Here is a 12,882-nt window from a genome sequence, read left to right on the forward strand (position 1 = left end):
CTTGGGGGACCACGCCCGACATTGGCAGTGGTCTGCCCTGGTCTGTCGCCGCCACCACCCCCATTCCCAGGCAGGTGCGTGGAGGATGCAAGCCAGGTGCTGGCGCTGGGCCATGCACCGTCTGCTTCCGCACCATGAAGTTCTGGCTCCCTTGCCAATTGCATCAGGGAGGGAGAGGGGCAGGGCTTTGCCTGCTCACCGCTGAGATTCCTATTTAAATTAGATCATTACTTTGACAGACATTAACTAAGCACTTACTGCGTTCCTGAGAAGATATCCCCTTCCACCCTCAAAAGAAGAAAAGACTTCTTGTAGGCTCTTGAGAAGCTTGTAATCAAACAGATTCTTCTCATCAGTATCATTTAGGACCTCATTTCAAGGAAAAATATTCTCATGGGACCCCAGTATTAAATCAAGTTTGCTTAGATATATGCAGACATACAATTAGATATAAAATACCTTTCACTTTCAGCTTATGCACAACTCAAAAGGAAAAATCAATTTGCTGTTTAAGTACAAAGTAAACAGTACAAGCAATTGATTTCAAAGGGAGGACACATACACTTTAGTGCTGAAACCAGATCATCACTTACAGTGTGAACAAACTAGGGGCCTCCAGAATACAGGCTTTTGTTCCTTTGAAGGGGGACCTGGGAGTGGCTGGCGACTACTGGACCTAATATCTCTTTTACATATTAAGCACCGCCTCTGCTCTTTCCTCACTGGCCAAGGACAATTGGTATTAATGAGGTCAGGGGAGGAGCAAGGAGGCTAGCTTGTAAGTGCAAAGGCCCTGAGGGATAAGAAGCAGGTCTGAGGACAGGATTATTCTTACATTCTTTGTTTTTTTCTTTTTTCTTTTTTTTTTCCATGTCAGCTGGGTAATGTGCCGAGGTCATAACAAGGTTTAAGGGAGGCACATGTCACACAGGAGCGTGAACACCCAATCATCATGCTTATGAACTACAAAAGGATCTATTCTTATATTCTTATTCCAAGGTGGAGAGGTGGGCAGGGCAATTTCTTTCCAAGTCCTTTCCAAGTCCCTTCCAAGTCCCTTGCGTTTTTGCCTTGCCTCTGTGAGGGAAGGCATGAATTTAAAAATTTCTATTCTTATTTTGTCCCCTTTCTCCAAAAAAGGTAGCATACTTTACATATGGTTCTGTATCTTACTTCTTCAGTTTATTCCATCTCAGAGGGCTCTTGATAGTGGTATGTAAAGAATGCCTTGAGCTTTTTATTTTTTATTTTTTTACAGCTGCATAATATTCCATTGTATGGTTGTTCTGTCATTTATTCAACCAGTCCTTTGTTGAGTTAGGTCATTTCCTTCTTTAGTTTTTACAAACAATGCCGCAGTGAATAATCTCGTACATGCGTCATTTCGCACGTACGAGGTATATCTGTAGCATCAATTCTCAGACCTGGAATTGTTGGTCAATGGTTATATGTGTTTGTAATCTTGATACATATTGCCTAATTGTTCTCTGCAGAGGTTGTAACAATTGAACTCCCACCAGCAATGGATGAGTGTGATTATTTCCCTACAGCCTGGCCAACAAAGTGTGCTACTGGAAAAAAACTTTTTTTTAAAATTTTTGCCAATCTGATAGGTGAAAAATTGTATCTTACTATAGTTCTAACTTGGACATGCTTTTATTCACAAGATGCATGCCTGGGAGGTGAAGGATGCGGTGTTCTGTTGGGGAGTGAAGGATTTCCCAGAGCCCAGCTGTCAAGGCAGAGTGCAAGCACCTGACCCTATTCGCTTTAATCTGTGGACACCTGGCCCAGGGAGAGACTCTAACTGCAGCAGGACCCACCCAAGTCATCTCTGGATCTGAAGGCACCTAGAAAAGCCACATCAGCTTATCCTTGCCTATGGATGGGTTGGGTGGGGCCTTGGGTGTATCAGCCTAGAGCCTTCTCCCAGATCATGTGGCCAGGTTGCTGGGACCTCACACCAGTGGGGAAGTTGCCCTGAGGTTTAACCTCCTCCACCAAAGACCATGCCATTTTTCTAGGTTGCTCCTCTGTGGTATAGGAGAACCATAGGACGAGAGGCTCCAGTGAATGACTAGATGCTAAGCCCCTATTGCTTGCTAGACTATATTGCTAGACTCACCATATTTGTGGTGTCCCTCAGGACCAGAGACCCTGTAGAAGGAGAAAACAAGGTTAACGTCATGATTTGTTCTATGTGAACCTACTCTTCCTCTAGGGCATCAGCACTCTTTCTGGAGATTCACTCCTCAAGGAGGGGTCAGAGACAACTTGACCCGAAATATGTGGGCCTGGCATGGCTGAGGCATGGGAGGCTCAGAGAAGGGCTGCTGTAGGATCTTCTCCCCCTGGAACGTGCTTGAGTGTTCAGATGCTGGGCCTCTTTCCGTCTGAATGCCACAGGGTTTGCAACAGCACATGGGCCCCGGCCTGGGACCCCGGAGTCGCTGAGTGTGATCTGTGGGTCAGCACCCCAGACTCTCTGGACTGAAGAATCTTGGACACAAAGCAGCTCAGACTTAGAATATGAAACACCAGAGCTGAAGTGACTCCCAGTCCCTTTATGGTACAGCTGGGGAAACTAAGTCACATGTCAGGTAAGGGACTCACCCAAGGTCTCCCAACCAGCAGATGGAAGAGGCAGGCAGGGCGCAAGTATCTGGACCCCCAGCCCAGACCTCTCTGAGCTCAGCGCTAAGGGATGCGGACTTTCTGACCGAGTGTGTGTGGCCGGGAATGGTGGATGCCACTGCTTGGATGGCTGCCAGCTAAGGCAGGACCCCCAGAAGCTAGAGTGGATGAGGGCATTTACAGGGTCCACTGTCAGCATGCCCAGATTTGTTTCCCTGCCTGCTTTTAATTGTACCTAATGATCTGCAGAGAAGCCCAGAGAATCCCTGACTTCTTCCTTCGGCTTCCCTCCCTTCTGCAGACATGGGGAGAGGGGCAGGTGGAGGCAGCCGCCTTCCCAGAAGTCAGCCTAATCCCTTTGCCTGTCTTGGGAAAGCTCTTAATGAGGATTGTTCCAAAGGGCGGGGGCAGGGAGGGGGCTTGCTTCTCTGCCAGCGCATGGAATTTCTGAGAAGCCCCTCCCCCAAGATGCCAAGCCCCAGGTTTAGCTGCCAAGGCTCTGAATTCAAGGAAAGAGGAAACTGTGAACAAGGCATGGAAAAGGGAAAAGCTCCTGTGGCAGGGATAAGATGTGTCATTTAGTGCTTCCTCATTGCCCTCTTGATTGGTGGCCAGATTGCCAGCCTCCTTGGCTCCTGTCCTTCCTTCTCCTGGGAATTCCATCTCCACTGCTGTCTGCCTGTTCCACCACCCCACCCGCCCGGCCCCGGTGGCTTAGTTCCATCTACCTTCTCAGGAACTTTCTGCTACTGCTCCGGCCCAGTGAGCTTTCCGCTCTTTGAACCCTCCATGGCTGGGAGGCAGAATTTGCTCAACAGACCTTCCTTGATTAGAATGTGTCAAGCACCTAACTCTAGGTCGGTGTCTTGCTGGTTCCCCATCAAGATGCGGAATTGAGCACCAGTAGCTGATTTGGGAGGTGATCCCCTGAACTGGTGGTCAGGGAGTGAGGAAGTGAGGCAGGGAAAGAAAGCTTGGGCAGATGCCTGCTGTGGGCACCTGGGGCGGGGCCGCACTGGGGACCCCTTGGAGACTGGATAGAATAGTCACCTCGAAGTGACCACCCAAGGGGAAGAGAGCTCGGGTATCATCCCCCTCCATCCTGTGGTCGTTGGTTGAGAGATCCTGGGGTTTGGTGTCAAGTCCCTGGCCTTCCTGGGCTGCTCTGCACATGAAGCCAGGAGGGCTCAAAACATCAGAATGGGAGCACTGTGGGGATAGGAGCAGGTTTGTTTGTCTGTCCGTGTCTATGTGCGCTGGCCGCTGAGGAGACCAAGATGAGCCGAGCCGCCCCTGCCCTGTAGGACTTCACAGTCTAGCAAGGGAACAGAGGGTTAAACACATCATTCCAGCACAGCCCGGGCAAATACGAGAATGGAGGTATCCATCCTGGGCCGTGGGAACGTAGAGGTGGGACACTTGACCAGCCTGAGACCTAGTGAAGATGTCCCAGAGGAGAGAAGTGAGCAGAACCGGAGTTTGCAGGGATGACTCGCTTTCGGGGGTGGAGAGAGCGGCAGGGCAACGGTCCACAGAGAGGGAAGAACACAGCACAGTCACGATGGGGGCTGGGGAGCACGCTGAGCCCATTGTCAGCTGACGTCACCAGGGCTGCCACCGTCTCTCCCCCAGCATGAGGGTCAACTCAAGTTCAAACCAATTTTGAGATAGCAACTAATCTTAACCTTAACCTGGAAGGACCGGCTGGTGTTGAATTTGCAAACACAGAAACATTTGCTCATTTAAGGAGCTCAGTTAGCAATGTGTCTCCCACACTCTTGAAGTACCTCAGTGGTCTTGAAACACGGTGTGCAAGGCTGGCCCATCAATATTTGGGAAGGCGCTGGAAGCTTCTATTATTTTTTCTTTCGCCCTTTAAAACTGTCTATTTAGGGCGTATTTTTCAATAATGTACATAATGATTAGTATGGTAGTATATGTAAATTAAAACAAATATACATATGCTGGGGCACATCACGGAATCACAGAATTTTTATTAATGGAAGCATATGATCAAAAGAATCAGGAGCCTGTTGAAGTGGAGGACGGTGGGAGCCTGCTTGGGATGTGCCACAGGAAGAAGTTTCTAAGAACCTGCTTTTCTCTATCCATCAGCAAGAGGTTTGGGCTGGGCTCTCCAGTGGCATTCCCCAGTCCTTTGTCAATAACCCTGTGCCCATTGACCCATCAGGGACTTGCACCCTCTTTGGTAGCAGGAGCCTGTTTGGAGCTGTTTCCATGGTAACGAGGCTGAAGCCACCATTTGCTGTCTCTGTTCCTGGGCCCCCTTCCCTCAGGACAAGGGTTCCCAGGCCCAGCATAGGCCCCTGTGCCCTCCTGCTTTCTGGCTGACTCAAAGCCTCCCTAGCCCCACTCCAGCCCCTGCACCCCATCCTGGCCTGGCCCCTTGGTCCCTGATTGATGGCTACAGTCACTAATTACCTTAGTCATCTTTCCATCCATGCTTGTTGAGCTAATGGGGAAGGCAAACAGAAATCTCAGCACATGTGGAAAATTCCTGCTGACATGGCTAGAGGCCGTGCCCAGATTTGGGGGGATTAGACCTTCCCCTTTGAGGCTGCAGGGATGGATCCCCATTGCAGAGCGGTCTCCATGGTTTCATGAGGAGGTAGTAGGCAGGCAACTCTCCTGGTCAGCGCCCTGTCCCCCAGCTGGAGGTTCCTCTTATCAAACACAAAGCAAGGTTGGCTCAGTGTGGGGGGTTGGAGGGCAGGACTTGGGTCTGGGGCTGTCTCCAGGTGGGACTCTCAGCTCTGGGCCCCCCAGCTGGCCCAGTCGGCAGAGGCATTGGGAGGGTGGGGCCTCGGCTTCAGGCTCTCTCACACCTGAGGCCTGTTAATAATTACCCCTGGGGAGGGCAAGGCCCAGAAGACATCGCTAATGAGCCTGCTAAGTGACAGCTGGACCCTGCGTCCTCACCTGCTCTGGAAAACAAGATCTGGCCAAGGAATTATTTAACCCTCTTTGGGCTGGCAGCTCCCTAAGGACAAGGGCTGTATCTCCCGCTCAGATGGGGCTCCCTGCGTCCTTGGAGACTTCTCCATTGTCAGTACCAGTCTTCTGCTCCTGTTGTTGATGCCGGAATTTCTGCCTTGAGCAGGTCCCTCCTTGCTCTCTCTAGTACTGGTTATAAGGAGAGTTGTTCAAAAGAATAGATGGTGGGCGTGTTCTAGATCTACTCTGTTGGGTACAGGAGCCACTAGCCACATGTGGCCACCGAGCCCTTCAACTGTGCCTCTGAATGAAAACCCAATTTTAATTCATTTAAAAGTAACTGGCCACACGTGGCTAGGGGCTACCATACCTCCCAGTACAGGTCTGTGAAGTTTCCCAGGGGAGACCCGAATGGGTGGCAAGCAAATTCATGCCACCCAACCCTCTGCCATGCCCGTCGGTGAGTGAGAGCCCCTTTCATTGCCCTGGAAGGCCTGAAGGGGTCCAAGGTCATTTTCTTTGGGGGATACTCCAAGGAGCCTGGCGGGTTTCCTCTCCCATCCCCCAAGCCCCCCAGACAGCTGAGGGGCCCAGAGGAGCAGGGAGCTGGCTAGAAAGCACCTGTTCTTAATGAGGGTCCCCAGGAGTCGGGCAGCCCTCCCTCCACAGGGCATGGGGCTGTCGGCCGCCTGAATGAGGGAGATTTATGGAAAATCCCCTCACACAACAGGCGGATTTTCTAAGCCTCATTGGCTGCTCTGGTTTGAGCCTTCATTAAGGAGAACGGGGGACAATGGAAGAGGTGGGGGTGAGGCTCTGGGTGCATTCAGCTCTCCATCATTCGGCACTGGGGACTCTATCAACGCCTGCTCCCCCCCCTTCCTTGCTCGAAGAGAGGTCACACGCTCTCTCTTTTTAATAGTAATAATAAAAGGGTCACCTTCGAGGAACATCTTTCCTGCATTTTAAAGATTTCCAGATTCGTCTTACAGTTCCCTGAGCCTTGCACAGTCTGGAAGTGCCCCCGTACAGCTAACCTACTTGTGTCCTGCTTCAGGTCCGACTCAGGAGGATCGCTCTTCCCCTTTAAAGTATGGCAACATTTCAAAGTGTCAAGGGTAAGTGTGTGATTTCCTGGCAAAAAATCTTTGTTGGAAGGAGAAGTCACTATCTACTGGAGCTGAGGGGCCCTGGAGATTTGTGGGGTCCCCCACCCCCTCTCCCCGCTGTGCACTGAGAGAGGCCAAAATCCCCCACCAAATGTGAAGTGACAGAGTTTGAGCCAGAACACGTGCTCCAAGCTGGTGTCTGCCTACATACTGACTGCAATAAATACCCAGGGATCCTTCCCGAGGAGAGAGCAAGTCTTAAGCCAAAGGAATGAGTTTCTAATAGTGAAATATGAGGTCTTATTCCACAGATGCTTTTTTTTTTCTTGTCCTAAAACCTTTCTGGGAAAGTATTTATTACGTGTGATGGAGATCAGTGGAGGTGTCTTAGAGGAGGTAAGACTTAACATGAGCCTTTCGCGGTGGCCAGGTTGCGTGGAAGAAGAGAAGGGTGTGGCATTCCCAAGGGTAGAGGTAGCTGCGGCAAAGGCTCAGGAGGACCTCAAGCAGGGTCCTGGGAGGGAGCCCTTCTCCTGTGTCTTGGGGACAGGAGAATGAGTGTCACTCACTGAACAGAAAGTAGATGGGTACAGCCTGTTCCCTGAGATAGTGAGGCATCCAGATCCTGGGGGGTGACTTGACTTGTGGGAAGAACTGGCTGGAGCAGGAGGTGTTTATGGTTCTCCCTCTCCTGGGGGCAGCCAGAGCCAGCCAAGTTTACAGTTGTTCTGAACTCTATAAACACGCTTGGTGAGCGTGTGCGTATATGAGTGCATGTGAAGGCAAGTGTCCCTGTTGCCATCTGACCTTCCTTCCACGGCTGCATGGGCCCTGACCTCCTCACCTGGTGAAGGGGCTTCAGCAACATGCTGTTGGTTGTCTTGGGCCTGGTGACACTTACTGAGGGGGTCAGTAAGCATGGACATCATGGGACCCTGCAGGCCTCATAGATTTCCTGGGGAGGCAAGGGCTCAGGGGGATCCTAGAGAATGGATGTGGGGAGGCAGAAGGGCATTTCAGCCTGGGGACAGCAGGAGCAAGGGGGTATGTGAGTATGACTGTGTGTGTGTGTGCACGCGTGCGTGCATGCATGTGTGTCTGATCAGACAATGGGGAAGTGTGAGACTTAGGTACACAGAGGAGAGAAGGTGGGAGGATTGGCTGGAGGTTTTCTAGCTTTGGGGAACCTGATGGTTAAGAGAGTCATATCCCAGATCCTTTTAAGAACTCATGGCTACAAATATGCCTCCTGTCTGGTCCACGGGCCTCCATGTGTTGATTCTGTTCTTGTTAGTGATTATCATATGTCGAGCTAGTTCCCGCTGTTGTGACTGGCTTCCCCTGAGCACTGCACATTCTGAGCCGTGCTCAACATGAGTGGGACAGTGGCCAGTGTTAGGACAGCCTGTGGTCTCAATAAGGGGTCAGTGGTGGTCAGGGTTAGGGGTCAAGCTGCATCCAGGATGGAGTGAGCCTGTGGTTGAGATAAAGGGTCAGTGGTGGTTATGACTGGCTGTCGCTCAGTGGCCGGGGTAAGGGGTCAGATGCTGACTGGGAACTGTTTTCTTTGTGTTAAGCTAACAGCTCTGGACGAAGCTGACCTTGTCTCAGAGGCATTATTCTCAGAGACCAGCGCCTCTGTTTAGAGAACTCCAGAGGGGCCCAGAATGTGTTCGAGAACTCTAAAGATGGCTTTTAGGCCTAGTTCTGCTAACTTAGGAGCCAAGGCCCTGGGCAAGTCATCTCACTTCTCTGTGCTTCGGTCCTGCCTCTGAAGGAAAGTACCACCGTCCTCTGGCCTAGAGGGTGAGGTCTTCGTGACTGAGCACCCTCTTATAAAATATAAGCCCAGTCATTGCTAATTGTGCCACAGCCCACACTCCTCATCCCCACAGACGCATGGATAAATCCACGGCGGTCAGGCGGTTGGCTGGAGGCTTGGTGGTTAAAGCAATACTCCCCAAACCCCAAACTTGGCCCTTCAGTGGATTCTCTTGGACATCTTCAAAATCATTCCAATGGCGACTCTCACTCCAGCTCCCCCTGTATTTTGAATTCACGGGTGTGGGGGCGACCTGGGCATCAGGAGTTTTAAAAGCTCCCCGGGTGATTCTAACGTGCAACCAAGTTTGGAAACCACTGGGTAGAAGCCTGTGCTAATTAATGAGCTTAAGGCAATGTGTCCTGAAGCAGCCACCTGAGCTGTGGGTAAAAGCCACCAGCTGGCCCCCGGCCCCGGCCCGGTGGGGGTCTGATTGAGGGAGGTGAAGACTCCAGGAAAGAGCTTTCTCTCCTAACCTTCTCCACATCTCTGTTTCTCCATCTGTGAAATGGAGTTAAAAGGATATTAACTTTATGATCGTCGTTGGGGGCCTGCAGTGGAATAAAATGCATTGTAATTGTTACGGTGGGCACCAGTCAACCAAGAGGCGTCGGCTGAATATTGGCGATACAGGTGGAGAAAAGCAGGGTCCCTCAAACCACCCTTCAGAGCTCTCCTCACCAGAAATTCATGGCTAGTATATTGATAGTCTGAAGCCGGGGAGAGGGACCACACAGCCCTGGTGAATCCAGAATCTCTTGGTCCTGAGTAGGATCTCTGGGGGTGTATATCTCGTCTTTCAGGTGTTGTCCCCCTAAATATACTCACAGTAGTTTGACTCTGTTTTATTTTTGGTTTCGGGACATACAGTCTCCATAATAACCTTTAGGGTGGGTGGTTGGTGAGGAGACGGGGTTCTGCCCCTTCTGGCTCTCCGCAGGGGTGGGATGGGATGTTATGGAGTTCTTGGAAGCTTCAGCTCAGGCTTGGAGGCTGCTCCTGGCCAGGTTTCCAGCATCTGGGGCCTCAGGAGAAAGTGGAGTTTTCTCCTGTGGCCTGTGTGCCTTTAAGACGGCAAGAACCGGTGGGGGCACCTGACTGGGGAAAATTCCAACCAGTGGGTTCCTTTGAAATGGAAGTGACATCTAGTGGTTTGAAAAAGAACTGCCAAGCTGGCCCCCCAGGCCCAGGCTGGCCCTTGGTGTTCCTTTGCTGGCCTCCATGCCCCTCTCCTCCTGGGCCGCACCCTGCTGAAGGGGTTTATGGCCCCAACAATGGGGCTCTCAATGGCGAGATGGCTCTCCTGGCCCAACACCAGGCTGGAAACCCTACCCAGGCCCAGGTACCTATACTTAGGCCCAGGACAGCCAGGAGGGGGCCCAGGAAGGGTGTCCCCTTCTCAGTGTGTCAGAGTTACATTGTGGAGTCCCAGGTGAACCAGATTCCTTGGATCTCCTGTCCCTTGATTCTGAGGAGCCCTGTGCCGGGTCTGGCCCTGCACAAGTCCCGTGCAGCCCATAGTGCTGAATCATCGGAAACCTGCGGCCAGGCCGCTGTTATGCAACGGCCCTACCACTGGCCCGCTGCTGTAGGCTACAGGCCTTGCAGGAAGGCAAAAGGCCTCAGGGGGTGTTTGCACCCAGACTGGGAAGTGTGTGAAATAGGGGCCTGCACGCAGCCTTGGCTTTGGAACCAAAAGGGATGGACAGAGGAGGGGGACAGTGCCCAATCTATGACCTCCAAGGTCTCTGACTTGAAGAACCCTATTCTGAGGGGAGACACAGCCCTGTCTCAGGGAGCCCCAGTATGAGGGGGGAGACACAGCCCTGCCCTCAGGGAACCCCAGTCTGAGGTGGACACACAGCCCTGGCCTCAAGAATCCCAGTCTGAGGGGAAGATACAGACATGCCCTCAGGGAGCCCCAGTCTAAACTGGAGACACAGCCGTGGCTTCACAAAAATCCCAGGTGAGGGTGAGGGCAGGAAAGAATGACGCACACAAGAAACAGGCTGATGACCCTTGAAAAGCTCTGGAAAAATCAGGGCAGATGATTATAGGGTAGCAGAGCCCCAGTGACTGGGCTGGGAAGGAGGCAAGTGACAGGCTCCTGGATTAAGTAGCAAGTGCTCAGGGGAGGCGAGGCCTTTCAAGGTGGCAGGAAATTCACCTCTGCCCTCCCTGTGTTGAGACCTGGGTTTTTTTCCCCCTGGTATTTGGCTCACAGGGTGAGGGACCTCAGCCCATCTCAGGCACTGAACTCAGTGGCACCAGGGCCTGAGCAGATGATAAAAGGGACTAAGGTAGGATTGGGAGGGCTTGCTGGCATTGCCCGGACACCTGGCATACCTTCATTTCGTCCCCACTTGCTGTGGTCCTGCCCTGCCCCTGCCCTGTCCTGCCCAATGCCTGGGACAAGGCACAGCTGCTTCTGGCCTCAGCTCTGAACTTCTGGAAGGCTCCTTATGCCCCTTCTCTACAACCCTAGGCTCAGGCACATTCTTCTTGGTGAAGAAGCGTCTGTTTCAGAGGTTGAGGTTGACTTCCTGAAAAAGCTGTGCAGTTGACTTCCTTCTGAGAGATTGAATATCTAACATCATATACTCTCTAGAATTTCTGAGGTAGAAAATGCTTGTTTACTTGGTCCTATTAGTTTTTATTTCCAAGAGATACTATATGGACAGGGTAAAACAGAAAATTCAAGTATGGTAACAATTGGTGAATCTAGATGAAGGGTATAGTTAGTTCTTTGCAACTTTTCTATAAATTTGAGATCACCTCAAAATAAAATAAAAGGTTAAAAACACATTCCAAACAGGAATGTAAGTTTTTCTTCCCACTTTTCCTCCAGCCGCTTCTTAGTTCCCTTTCCCTCAAGTTACCAGCTTCCTGTACCTCTTTCTAAAGGTGGTCCACAATAGATTTATAAACTCTTTTTTCCTCCCATATAAGTGGCGGCGTTCCCCCGCGCTGCTCTGCGTTTTGGCTCTTTCACTTCATCTATCTGGAAACCACGTGATGTGAGCACACATAGAGCTGTCTTGTCTTTTCTTTATGGCTCCAGGGGATTCCGTTGAACTGGTGATTCAAATTTTCACTGGGAAGATACTTTATCACGAAGAGGGAAAAGAGCAGAAACTCTGGAGTTTAGATCCCTGCTCGGCTACAAAAACTCATTTCGTGTTGAAACCCGTGAGTCTGCCTCTTAGGGACTCAGTTTCCTCTTCTGGGGACCGGGGTTAATAACGGCATCTACCTCGGAGCGCTCTGCGAAGATTCGATGAGAGAACGCTATCCAAGGGCAGAGGTCGCTGCCTGGCTCCCAGTAAGCACTCTGTAAACGCTGGCTGGGCCACCCGTGCCTGCTCTGAGATAGTGTTGCCAGACCCCCCTAGAGAGAGAGTGAGGCTGTTTCCGGGCCTTTATTATTCTAAACAATGCCACCCATGAATATCCTGGTCCGCACCTCACTTGGTACTTGTGGGAACGTCTCTGTAGGGAAGGTGCCAGGGACTGGAGTCGCTGGGGCAGAGGCCACATGCATTTTTAATTTGGAAAGACACTGCCAGGTTGTCTGTCCCCCCACCCCACCTCCAGCTGGAGGGGGTCCTCACCTAGAGACTGGAGACTCTTATCCATTAGCCTTGTCAACACAAGTGTGTTTCGCTTGAACACAGCCCTTCCCAAATTTACTGGGGGCATGGAAGCCCTGTTGTAGAGCTCCTTGGGGGGAATCACCCAAGTCTATGAGGGTATTTGTTGGGTGAAGTCAAGCCCACTGGACGATTCTAGGAGGGCTAGAATGGTCTACAGCTTGCAAAATCTAAAGCCGACTCTATGGAGACCCATGCACGTGCACTCACTCTATGCATTTTTATTAAACGTACGGCACTCACCACGAGTCTGCGATTGTTGGTGGCTGGTTTTTCCGGGCCTGTTAGCACAGCACAACTATTGGTTAAATCGGATAACACTCTAGATTGTACTTATTGTCACCAATTCGTGTGTGAGCCAGGGACCCGCAACTTCTAATTACGTTGTTAACATTTTATCACACATATGAAGGCACACAGACAATGCCAGTATGCAATTCACTGTCATCGTAGGGAGGCCTGATTCTTCTACCTGGAGTTAGACTTCCTGCTGTGGCTCACCAGATCAACCAACCTCTCTCCCTTCTCTTTGTGGAAAATTGGAGCCCATTATAAAAAAAGAAAAAAGAAAAAAGCAGACCCTGCTTTGAGCAACCTGTCATCTGAACATGGAAACCTCACCAACACGAAATGTATCTGAAGGGTGAGTATTCCTTTACAAAAGAGTTTCTACTGAGTTAATTTTAGTAGATTTTTATCGAAGCCCTTTTAG

At 51.0% G+C, this 12,882-nt stretch overlaps 1 non-coding gene across 1 annotated transcript; it reads right to left on the bottom strand.

Moving 5' to 3' along the window:
* Positions 1–871: 871 nt before the first annotated feature.
* On the bottom strand, positions 872–975 carry LOC123942944. The gene has a single exon (XR_006818564.1). It is a non-coding gene; the product is annotated as a small nucleolar RNA U13 (small nucleolar RNA).
* Positions 976–12,882: the final 11,907 nt, after the last annotated feature.

Source organism: Meles meles, chromosome 5 (genome assembly GCF_922984935.1).
Source record: "Meles meles chromosome 5, mMelMel3.1 paternal haplotype, whole genome shotgun sequence".
Lineage (NCBI taxonomy): Eukaryota > Metazoa > Chordata > Mammalia > Carnivora > Mustelidae > Meles > Meles meles.